The sequence below is a fragment of the Trichosurus vulpecula genome, chromosome 6, assembly GCF_011100635.1.
Source record: "Trichosurus vulpecula isolate mTriVul1 chromosome 6, mTriVul1.pri, whole genome shotgun sequence".
In the NCBI taxonomy this organism is placed as follows: domain Eukaryota; kingdom Metazoa; phylum Chordata; class Mammalia; order Diprotodontia; family Phalangeridae; genus Trichosurus; species Trichosurus vulpecula.
Window position 1 is genome coordinate 55,634,309 of NC_050578.1, and position 12,846 is coordinate 55,647,154.

The following is a 12,846-nucleotide window of genomic DNA, read 5'->3' on the forward strand; positions in this document are numbered from 1 at the left end:
TGTGTGTGTGTGTGTGTGTGTGTGTGTGTGTGTGTGTGTGTGTTTGTGTATTTCACCATCAAGTGGACTTGGATTTGAGCCACTTTGGTTTTTGAATGGATAGAGTATAGTCTAGGTGAGACAGTCCAGGAAAGGGCTTCTCTAGATTTTTTGTGACTTGAAGTAAGCTCTGGTTTGAGCTCTGGTTTCCTTAACTCAGAAGTAATAAAACAACAAGGGAAAGGAACAACCAACATCTAAGAAGGACACCTTCCCTCCCCAAGGGGTTGGCAACAGGTCACATGTTATAGCTACATGGCCCTGAAACCTTCAGGTATCTAGATAATTGGCAGAAAATAACCAAAGATGATTTCTTGTCATTGCTGGCCAACTTGGGGAACTTTTCATTGGGACAAAATAAATTATCTTAAGAAATGTCTTGATAATGGCTAAATATCTGGCAGGGTAAATATCTGAAATGAGATGCCTCCCATAAATGGTTAATACAAACCACTAAGAGGGAGGCTGAAAGTAACCTGGCCTCAGTAAAAAAAAAAAAAAAAGGTAAAATGAAATTAGAGAAGAAAGAAGGCAAAAACCAACTTCAAGACTTGAAAGATAATGTCCAAACTCTTTCTCAGGACAATTAAAATTGCATTGATAATTTAAAACAAGAAACCAGCTAGTCCCTCCCCAAAACATCTATCCTCTTCTTAATGAGTCATATGATGAAGAGACCACAAGAGGGCAGTCTAAGACTGATAATGAAGAATCTTCCGGCAATTCCCATTCCCCAGTTTCCTTTTAAACTGAAAAAAGTGCTTGGCTCTAAGACTCCCATTTATTCATTTAGCCCCTGGACCAAAGCTGAACTCAGGGTCATGGGGAGAGACTATCCACAGGGGCTGTCTGATCCTCTTGGGCTTGCTAAGGAATTTCAGATAACTGTGTCTACCTGTAAATCTGGCCTGTCTGACCTGTATCAGCTAGTTCAGACTGCAGTGGGACCTTGGGAGGTTGATCATTGGCTCCGAGTGGCTGATTGGAAAAATCCATTAGAAGAAATCTCTGAGTCTCAGTCTTCACAGGAGAAAAGGTTGGCAGGGCCCTCTTTGAGGCTGTCTCCATTGCCTTCGCAAGGATGTTGTTTAGGCCAAGATCAGAGCTTGTTAGCAAGAGCCTGGGGATTGGGTCTATAAATTTTTTAACCACTTCCTGCACACTTTTGATTCGAATTCTAGCCTGTCATGCTGAGCCCACTAGCCACCTTCTTTTAATTCTTTGTTTACTGATGCCTTTCAAAAAAGACCTAAGTGACTTGATAAAAAGAAATATGTTGACTGGAATACTTCCAAGGCAGTGGATGAGGCTTTTAGATGGGGCTTCTAGATAGCAGGTAAACCTCATGGATCATAAATTTAAAATGGAAACTAAAATTATGCCTTTACACTTTAATCTGCTGAAAAAAGCAGGAGAAAGGGGTGAGGAGGAGTGTTGTAACCTTCCTCCTCCCAAGAGATTTTGGCATGCAGCCCTCTTCTTTTCCCAAGGGATTTTGCCTTTTGATGGTACATGATTTTGGAAGCTACAGAAGCACAGGGGGTTCTGACATCTTCTGGAGAATTTATTAGAAGCCAAGCATATGTTGCTCAGTTACTTAATGGTTTGCTTTTGCCAAAAGCCATTGCGGTTTTTAAGATCTCTGGGCACAGTAAGGAAGACACTGACCACAGCTGTGGCAATGCCTTGGCTGACTGCTATGCCAAGCAAGCTGTGCTTAGCTCCTTGGTTCCCACTGGAGTTTCATTGAACATTTTCACTGGATCCTTTTCCTTACCTGTGTTAACACCTGAAGAGATTATTCCTGTCCAAGGAACAATGTTGCAGTCAGCTATTAGCCACTTGGAAAAAGAAGGGTGTCATAAGGACCCCAGCAAGGATTGTGGAGGGGACCAAATGGACTTCTTTGTTTACCTGACTCCCTGTCTCTTTTCATGATGGAACATTTTCATTCAATTAATCAGTGGGCCCCTGACAAACTGATCTCCTTGGTCCACAAATACTGGTGGGAAAGATTTCACTGGGCAGCCTTAACTGCCTATGTAGCCTGCCCCCAGGTGTCCCAAACACAACATGTCCAAACCGAGTAAGCCACCAACTGGACACTTGCCTTTGGCACCTTTTGAAGTATGGTAAATTGACTTGATTCAACTACCACCCTCAAGTGGATAAAAGTTTGTCCTGATTATGTTCCACATGTGTTCCTAGTGAGGGGAGGTTTTCCCAGTTAGATAGGCCATGGAAATGGTTGTTGCCAAATCCCTAACTGAGAAGGTCATTCCTCCCTGGGGGAGGGTTTCTTTGTGACATATATAGTGATAGGGGCACCCTTTTTGCTGGTTTGGTGATATCTCATCTGCCAGCCTCCTGACTTATAATCTAACACCTGCATTGTGCATATCACTCCCAGGTTTAATTGAATGAATAAATGGCAATTTGAATACCCAATAGGTGAAATTACCTGAAGAGTTTCATCTCTCCTGGCCCTGAGTGTCATTACCTCTAGCCCTACTTAATTTGGAAGCCACTCTGTAGTGTCCCAAATGACAATTCTCTTGCCTTATAAATGACCTTTATTGTTGCTACTTTGGTAATCCTCTTTATTGACACTCTAATTTAGACTCCTTAATTTTAACTGTTTGATTTTCTAACTTTGACAATTTGACTTTCTTCTTTCGATTTTGACTCCTTAAATTTAACTCCTTTATTATTTCAATTTTATCCCCTAATTTAGAATTCCTTTTTTTGATTCCCTAATTTTGACAATATGGCTACATAATTTCGATTTTCTAATTATGCAATTTTTTCTTTTTTATTATTTTTAGTTTTCAACATTCATTTCCACAAGAATTTGCATTACAAATTTTCTCCCCGTTTCTTCCCCCCACTCCAAGATGGCATATATTCTGATTGCCCCATTCCCCAGTCAGCCCTCTCTTCTGTCACCCCACTCCCCCCCATCCCCTTTTCCCTTATTTTCTTGTAGGGCAAGATAGATTTCTATACCCCATTGCCTATATATCTTATTTCCTAGTTGCATGCAAAATAAATTTTTTTTGAGCATCTGCTTTTAGAACTTTGAGTTCCAAATTCTCTCGCCTCTTCCCTCCCCACCCACCCTCCCTAAGATGGCAAGCAATTCAACATAGGCCACACATATATCATTATGTAAAACACTTCCACAATAATCATGTTGTGAAAGATTTAAATATATTTCCCTCCATCCTATACTGTCCCTCTTTATTCAGTTTTCTCCTTTGACCCTGTCCCTTTTCAAATGTGTTTGCCTGATCTGCCCTCCCTTCTATCATCCCCCCTTTCTTATCCCCTTCCCCCTGCTTTCCTGTGGGGTAAGATACCCAATTGAGTGTGTATATTATTCCCTCCTCAAGTCAAATCCAATGAGAACAAGATTCACTCATTCCCCCTCATCTGCCCCCTCTTGCCTTCCAATAGAACTGCTTTTTCTTGCCACTTTTATGTGAGATAATTTACCCCATTCTCTCTCTCCCTTTCTCCCTCTCTCAATGTATTCCTCTCTACCCCCTCAATTTTATTTTATTTTTAAGATATCATGCCTTCATATTCAACTCACCCTGTGCCCTCTGTCTCTATATATGTATATTCCCTTCAGCTACCCTAATACTGAAAAAGGTCTCATGAATTACAAACATCATCTTTCCATATAGGAATGTAAACATAACAGTTCAACTTTAGTAAGTCCCTTGTGATTTCTCTTTCTTGTTTAACTTTTCATGCTTCCTTTAATTCTTGTATTTGAAAGTCAAATTTTCTATGCAGCTTTGGTCTTTTCATTGAGAAAGCTTGAAAGTCCTCTATTTTATTGAAAATCCATATTTTGCCTTGGAGCATGACACTCAGTTTTGCTGGGTAGGTGATTCTTGGTTTTAATCCTAGCTCCTTTGACTTCCAGAATATCATATTTCAAGCCCTTTGATCCCTTAATGTAGAAGCTGCTAGATCAGGTGTTATCCTGATTATGTTTCCACAATACTCAAATTGTTTCTTTCTGGCTGCTTGCAATATTTTCTCCTTGACCTGGGTACTCTGGAATTTGGCTACAATATTCCTAGGAGTTTTCTTTTTGGGATCTTTTCCAAGAGGTGATTGGTGGATTCTTTCAATTTCTATTTTACCCTCTCATTTAAAATATCAGGCCTGTTTTCCTTGATGATTTCTTGAAAGATGATATCTAGGCTCTTTTTTTGATCATGGCTTTCAGGTAGTCCAGTAATTTTTAAATTATCTCTCCTATATCTGTTCTCCAGGTCAGTGGTTTTTCCAACGAGATATTTGACATTGTCTTCCACTTTTTCATTCCTTTGGTTCTGTTTTATAATTTCTTGATTTCTCATAAAGTCACTAGCTTCCACTTGCTCCAGTCTAATTTTGAAGGTGATATTTTCTTCAGTGGTCTTTTGCACCTCCTTTTCCATTTGGCTAATTCTGCCTTTTAAGGCACTCTTCTCCTCATTGGCTTTTTGGAACTCTTTTGCCATTTGGGTTATTCTATTTTTTAAGATGTTATTTTCTTCAGTAAATTTTTGGGTCTCCTTTAGCAAGTCATTGACTTGTTTTTCCATCATTTTCTTCCATCACTTTCATTTCTCTTCCCAATTTTTCCTTTACTTCTCTTACTTGCTTTTCCAAATCCTTTTTGAGCTCTTCCATGGCCTGAGACCAATTCATATTCTTCTTGGAGGTTTTTGATGTAGGCTCTTTGACTTTGTTGACTTCTTCTGGCTGTATGCTTTGATCTTCTTTGTCACCAAAAAAAAGATTCTACAGTCTGAGTCTGAGTCTTAGTCTGAGTCTGAGTCCTTTTGCACTCCCTGGTCATGTTCCCAGCCAACTACTTGACCCTTAAGCTTTTTGTCAGTGTATGACTGCTTGAAGAGTAGAGAGTACTTTGTCCCAAGCTTTAGTGGCTGCACTTCTGTTTTCAGAGCTACTTTTATTCCACAGTCACCACTAACAAGCTCTGCCACACCAGCACTCTTCCTCCCCCAAGAACTGCCAACCAGGATTGTGACCCAGATCCAAGCACGGCAAAGCAAGCCCTGCACTCCTGCTCTGGTCCACCACTTAATTCCTCCCACTGGGTGGACCTGGGGCTGGAAGTAAGTGCAGCTGGAGCTCTGGAAGCACTGACTGTGCTGTACCACCTCCGCTGCCCCAGGGGCTAGGGCCGGACTGCTCTCATCCTGATACAGCAGTTTTCCTACTAACCTGCTCCCTTGTCTTTGGCATTTGTGGGTTGAGAAGTATGGTAACTGCCACAGTTCAGTGATTGATGGACCTAAAGCCTGCTCCTCCAGACTCCTGGTCTGGTTGGTCCCAGCATGGGCAACACTCTTCTCCCAGCACCATGTGATAGACCTTTCCCAGTGATCACCCAGGCTGTCCTGCGCTGGAGACCTGCTTCCCTCTGCTATTTCGTGAGTTCCACAGCTCTAGAATTTGTTTAGAGTCATTTTTTACAGGTGTTTGGAGGGATTTGGGGGAGAGCTTAAGTGAGTCCCTGCTTTCCAGCCACCATCTTGGCCCCACCCACCCATCAAAGGCCTCGTAATTATGCAGTTTTACTCCTAATTTTGACAAGTCCATTTCTTTATTGTGACTCCTAATACTGACAGCCAGATTCTAGATTTGATGCCCTATTTTTGTCAGTTTGACTCCTTAATTCTGGCATTTTTCTTTTTAAATATATTGACTCCCTCGTTTTGACTTTTTAACTCCTTGGTTTTGATTCTTTATTTTTGGCCCCCTGATTTTGAAAATTTTGACTCTTTTGCATTGATTTGTTTACTTTTTATAATTTGCTCCCACAATTACACATCTGAGCTCACAATCACCCAAACTCTCTTCTGATCTCACGATATCATATACAAGTTTTGGATCCTGCAGTCACATACTCACAATTCTGATCCCAGGATCACACAAATATACTTTGGATTCCACAAACATACATAGACACACATATACACAAACTTCTAATTCCAGAATCACATTAAGTGCCTCTGATCTCATAATCACACACACACACTTCTGAGTCTACAACCAAACACACTTCTAGTCCCACATTTATACACACAGACAACTAATAAACCATACACACACTTCTGACTTCACAATCACACACACACATACACACTTTGGATCACAGAATCACTCAAAGACACACATACTTATGGTACTACAATTGCATATACACACACTTTTGATTCTCCCAACCCCACATATTTTTGATCCCATAATCATACAAACATTCTTCTAAATCCGTAAAAACATTTCAGATTTTACAATCTCACACATGAGTTTCTTATCCCACAATTGAAGACTCATGATTCTGATCCCAGACTCATACAAACACATTTCATATTCCACAATCCTACACACATGCATGCACACACACACACACACACACACACCTGTTTCTAATCCAGCTATCAGAATATACATCTCTGATCTCATAATCATATGCACACTTGTGATCTCACAGTCACACATACACGCTCATTTTTAATCCCCAAAACACACAAAATTCTGAGTTCACAATCACATGTGCAACCTTCTGATCCCAGTATCGCACAATGCTGATCACACATACTTCTCATCAGATGACAGAATTCTGATCTCACACTGATACACACACATACACACATATTTCTGGCCCTACAATCAGAGACACTTCTGAAAACACACGGATGCACACTTCTGATCACACAGACTTCTGATCTTACAATCCACTCACACATTCATACTTCTGATCCCAGAACCACATAAACACATTTCAGATTCAATAATCATACACAGATATACTTTTATTCTAGGAATCATAACACATACCTCTGATCCCACAATCATACACACATAATTCTGGTAGTACAAACGTACACCTACTACTTTTTTAATATTTTAATTTCTCCCAATTACATGTAAATAATTTTTAACATTCTTTTTTTAAAAAATTTTGAGTTCCAAATTCTATTCCCCCCCTTCCTTCTCTCCCTCTTCCCTGAGATGGTGAGCAATCTGATATAGGTAATACATGTGCAATTATATAAAACATCTCCGTATTAGTCATTTTCCTGCACATACTTCTGATCACAAAATCACCACGGACACACATACTTCTGATCTCACAGTTATAAAAATACACTGCTGATCTTGTTATCACACAACATTTCTTTAACCACAGTCATACATACACGCCACTGATTCCACAAACGTACCCATGCTTCTGATCTCACAATCACACAAGCACTCACTTTTGATCCCTAATACAAACATACAATACTGAGTCCACTTTACAAGTTCACCCAGACTTCTGATCCCACAATCACACACACCAACACACATACACTTACAATTCAATAATCATATACACACTTCTGAGCCCACTATGACACACTCTTCCAATTACGTAACCTCATGCATGAGCTTCTGATCCTACAATCACACACTCACATTTCTGATCCAAGAACACATACATACTTCAGATTCCTTTATCATATACACAAACTTCTATTCCCAGAATTATAATACATGCCTCTGATCTTATAATTATAGCACACACACACTTCTTGTACCAAAAATATGTACATACTTCTGATCACAAAATCACTACAGACACCCCTTTCTGATACTGTAACCCCAAAACACTGCTGATCCTACAATCACACACATTTCTCTTCCCACGATAATACATGCATAGTATTGCTTCTACAATCATATACACACTTTTGAGCCCACAAACACTCTTCTGATCACACAATCCAACATATGAGCTTCTGATCCTGCAATCATACACTCACATTTCTGGTCCCAGAATCACAATACACACTTCAGATGCCACAATCATACACCCTCCCCACCACACACCCTAATCCAGCTATCTCAATATATACCTCTGATCTTACCATCTCACACACACACGCACACACACTTCTTATTCTAAATATACACACATAATTCAGATCACAAAATCATCATATATGCACACATTTTTGGTACCACAATCACAAAAACACACTGCTCACCCTATAATCATACACACATTTCTCTTCTTACAATGAAACACACGAATACTGATCCCACAATCATAAACACACTTCTGAGCCCACAATCACACAAACACTCTTTTGATCACACAATCTCCTACAGGAGTTTCAGATCACGCACACACACATTTCCAATGCAACAGTCAATTAATCTCCCCCTCATATTTCTGATCCTGCAATTATAAACATAATTTTGTTCCCATGATTATCATGTATACACATGATTCTGATTCTATCACATTTACACTCTGAGTTCACTATCACACAAACACTCTTCTAATCACACAATCTCTTACCCAAGCTTCAGATACCAAAATCACATGCACATTTCTGATCCCAGAATCTCACATACACACTTCAGATTCCACAATCATATACACAGACACACAAACTTCCAATCTGAGAATCACACTACAGTCTTTTGACTTCATAGTGACACTCTCACTTCTGATCCCCTAACTGCATGCATATATACACTTCCATTTCCACAGTCGTACACACATACACAATTCTGAACCTTCAATACACATAATTCTCCCCCAATCAACCTCCCCCGACGTTTCTGACCCTACAACAAGAAACACTTCTGATAACACACTGATGCGCACTTTTAATTTGATCATACAGATGTGTGATCTAAAAATCACACAAACATTCATACTTCTGATTATAGATTTATGTAAACACATTTCAACTTCCACAATTCCAACAAGCACACTTTTATTCCAAGAATCACAATATACACCTCTGATTCCACAATTACACACTTCTGATGCCAAAAACATACACATACTTCTGATCACAAAATCACCATGGACATACGTACTTTTGATCCCATAATTATAAAAACACACTGCTAATGCTACAGTCCCAGCACATTTCTTCACCCACAATTGTACATATATACTACAGATCCCACATGATCCCTCAAACACACACAATTCTGAGTCCACATCACACACTCAACCTTCTTATTCCAAAATCACACGTACACAATTGTGATCACTTACACACACTTCTTGTTCAATCATACAGACTTCTGATTTCACATTTACACTGATTTTACAGTGACAAACACATGTTTCTGCTCTCAGAAACACACACACAAATCTGAGCCCATGATCACTTACTCTTCTAATCACAGAATCTCATACTGGAACTTCAGATCCCATAATCATACACACACACCCTTTTGATATCACATGATATCATTTGATCTCTCGATCTCTCTCTCTCTCTCTCTCTCTGTCTCTCTCTCTCTTTCTCTCTCTCTCTCCCTCCCTCTCTCTCTCACACACACACCCACAATTCTGATGAAACACACATTTCTTATCCCCTCAGATTTCTGATCCCACATTTTAATTCCACAATGATAAATACACATTTCTGCTCCCACAATCACACACACACATCTCTAATCCCCAAATCACTCACCCCTCTGATCCCACAAAGATCCCACAATTGCAGTACGCTTCTGATCACACAATCATATATATATACTTCTGATCACTTAATCACAGACATTTCTGATCTTAAAATCACACACTTTTGATCCCACAATCATCTACATACGGACACACTGCTTCCAGAAACACACACTATCCTGAGTTTACAAACACTTCTGATCTCACAATTTCATACGCATGTTTCTGATTCCCTCAATCACACAAATACATTTATGATTTCACAGTCATACACACATAGACACACACAGACACACAATTCTAATCTCCAAATCACAATGTACTCCTTTGATCCCCCAATCATCCAGACATGGATCTGATCCCCAAAACAATATACTTCTGATCCCAAAATCACACAAGCCTCTTATTTCACAATCACACAAACTTCTAACCCAAAATCACACAGATGTTTCTGATTTCATAATCACACACACACTTATCTCACTATCACAATATACACTTCTGCTCCCACAATCATAGCCATCCCATGATCATGCAAATTACTCACCTTAACATTACACACAGGCTTTTATCCCAAAGGACTCATGATGAAGAATACTATCCACCACCAAGAGAAAAAACTGATATTGTATGAATACAGATGGTGGCATACTATTTTTCACTTTTTTTCTTTTTTTGTTTTTTTTTTCAACAAAATGACTAATACAGAAGTGTTTTACATGATTGCAAATGTGTAACCTATATCGGATTGCTTACTGTCTTAAGTGGGGTAGAGAGGAGGGAGGGAGGGATAGAATTTTAAAATAACAACAATGAATGTTAAAATTGTTTTATATGTAATTGGGGAAAATAAATCACTTTAAAGTGTGTGTATGAGAAATTCTGGAATCAGAAGTGTGTGTAAATTGTGGAATCTGAAGCATATGTATAATTTTAATATCAGAAATATATGTGATTGAGGAATCAGAAGTGTGAGTGTCTAGGAATGTGGGATCAGAAGTGTGCAAGATTTGGGGCTCAAAAGTGTGATGTGTATGTGGATCTGACACATGTGTGATTTTAAGGTGAGAAGTGTATTGTGACGTGGGATGATATGCATGAATGTGAGATAGTGAGATCAGAGGCATATGTTGTTATTATGGGATCATGTGTGATTGTGAAATCAGCAGTGTGTTTATTTTTGGATTAGAAATGTGTGCGATTTTGGATAGAAGCTTGAGTATGACAATGTGTGACTAGAAGAGTGTGTTGGTGTGCTCAGAAGTGTATGTGTGACTGTAGTGTCTGTATTGATTGTGGGAACAAAATTATGTGTATAATTGTGAAATCTGAAGTCTGTATGTATGAGTTTGGGTTTAGAAGAGTCAGTGTATAATTATGGGATTCAAAGGTCATATACAAGATTGTGTGATCAGAAAAGCGTGTGATTGTGGGCTCAGAGGTGCCCACATAACCTATATCAGATTGCTTACTGTCTCAAGGAGGGATAGCATTTGAAACTCAAAACTTAAAACAAAACCCAAATGCTAAAAAATGTTTCTACATTTAATTGGGGAAAGATAAAATATTAAAAAAAAAGAAATATCTGTGTGTGTGTGTGTATGATCAGAAGTGTGTGTGATTAGAAGTGTGTGTAATATTGTAGGATCAGAAGTGCATATGTATGTGTGTCATACATATAAGGTCAGAAGTCTGTGTGATAGCATCAGAAGTGTGTATCAGTGTGTGATTAGAGGTGTGTGTGTGTGTGTATGTATGTGTGATTTTGGGATCAGAAGTGAGAGTATTACTGTGGGATGAGAAGTACATTTGTAAGATTATGGGATCAGAAGTGTATACTATGATTCTGGGATTAGAAGTGTGTGTGTATGATAGTGGAATCTGAAGTGTGTTTATGTGATTTTAGGATCACCGGTGTGTGTGATTGTGGGAGCAGAAATGTATATTTGTCACTGGGAGATCAGAAGTCTGTATGTCTAGATAAGAAGTGTGTTTTTGAGTATTTTATATGAAGTGTGCATGTGTGTATGTATGTGTGTGTGTATGTCAGAGAGAGAGAGAAAGAGAGAGAGAGATCAGAGGTGTGATTTTCTAATTTTGATTGCCTAAATTAGATACTCTAATTATGTCAATTTTATTCCTTAATTTAGAACATGATTTTTTGGCTCCCTAATGTGACAATATGAATATATAATTTTGAATTCCTAATTTTACCAATTTAATTCTCTAATTTTGACTTCTCAGTTTTGACAATTTGACTCCCTGTTGACTCATTAATTTTGACTTTTTCGTTCTATTTGAATTTTTAACTGCTTCCTTAATTTTAAACAATTTGATTCCCTAAATTTTGACTTTTTAATTTTTACAGTTGCAACCACAATATTGGCCTTTTAATTTTGACAATTTGAATCTGTATTTTGACTCTTTAATTTTGACTTTCTGAGTTTGCCAATTTGACTCCATTTTTTGACTTTTTAAATTTTAAAAATATGATTCTTAATTCTGACCTTTTGAATCCCTAATTTTGTTCAGTGTACTTTTTTTTTCCATTTAGCCAATTGTGTTTTTTAAGGAATTGTTTTCTACAGTCAATTTTTGTCCTTCCTTTTCCAAGCTTTTGACTCTCTTGCATAGCTCTCATTTCTTTTCCCAATTTTTCTTCTACCTTTCTTAATCTGACTTTTAAAATCCTTCTTGAGCTCTTCCAAGAAGGCTTTTTGGGCTTGAGACCAGTTCATATTCCCCTTTGATGTTTTCGTTGTGGGTATATTGACAATGTTGTCCTCTTCTGAATTTGTGTTTTGATCTTCCCTGTCCCCATAGAAAGACTCTGTGGTCATTGTTTGTTTCTGCTTTTTGCTCATGGTGTTTGCCTATTTCCTGGCTTTTAAAGTTGAGCTCTCCTGTTGGAGCACAGAGGGCATAGTTCCAGGCTTCTTGTGCTGGGTGCCAGGGGCCTGGTCACTGGCTTTGTGTGCTGGGGCCTCAGGTGCTGGCATCTGGAAACTGTAGGGGTCTGGCAGCTTACCTGATGCTGAGCTGGGGTCCTGGTGGTGGTGGTTGATGTGTGCTGAGGTCAGGAGAAGTTTTTCTGTGTTTCCCTGGGGCTATGCTGAAGCTGTCAGGGTGGCATAAAGGTGCCTTGCTCCTGGAGGATGCTTGCCCACCTGGAGTTGCACTGAAGCACATGGAGGTTCAGCAGCTGGAGGAAGCCTGTTCACAAGCACACATGGTAGTTCTCTCAGCTTGAGTCGGCTGATTCTCCTGGCTGTGCCAGGGCATGGGGGAGTCCTGGTATT